This window comes from Limulus polyphemus, unplaced genomic scaffold, assembly GCF_000517525.1.
Source record: "Limulus polyphemus unplaced genomic scaffold, Limulus_polyphemus-2.1.2 Scaffold95, whole genome shotgun sequence".
Lineage (NCBI taxonomy): Eukaryota > Metazoa > Arthropoda > Merostomata > Xiphosura > Limulidae > Limulus > Limulus polyphemus.
The window spans coordinates 792251-793040 of NW_013665705.1; positions in this window are offsets into that span (position 1 = coordinate 792251).

Consider the following 790-nt stretch of genomic DNA (forward strand, 5'->3'; position numbering starts at 1 on the left):
TCACTTATAATAGTTAAAAGAACGTCACGTTAGTGTAGCCTATATAATATGTATATTTTACTCTTCTCTAACCCCTTACACTGATGGCACACGAAGAGACCTACACATTCCGCATGTAATATTGTTTGAATACAAGAAGAGATACAATGCCTCTGTAGCCACAAAGAATATCAAAGACGTTTATGGAAATGTTTTGAACGATCGTATGTGTCAACGATGGTTCAGCAAATTTCGTTCAGGTGACTTTAGCCTTAAAAACTGTGATGGCAGGGGCAGACATGTTGGAATTGATATTGATGCTCTGAAGACGCTTGTTGAGTCTAACCCAAGGCAACACACTCGTGAAATGGCCCTGAAATTGCATGTCTCTCATAAAACAATATGTAAACATATAAGAAACATGGGAAAACTCCTTAAAGAAGGTGTTTGGGTGCCTCGCGAACTCTCTGATGATCATAGTTTCCAACGTATGAACGTTGCTTCATCTCTTCTAGCGCGCAATGCGCGTGAACATTTTTGGACAGAATTGTCACCGGTGATGAAAAATGGATTCGCCATGCGAATATTAAACGCCAAAAACAATGGTTCTGTCCTAAACAAAACCACTTCCGACTCCAAAACCTGGAATCCATCTGCACCCACCATATTCTCCAGATATGGCACCATCAGATTGCCATCTTTTCGTTCGCTGCAACACCATATTAAAGGGAAAACGTATGCAAATGTGGAAGGTGTTAAAGATGACATCGATATGTTTGTTGTTTCAAAGCCAAGTGATTTCTTTAATCAG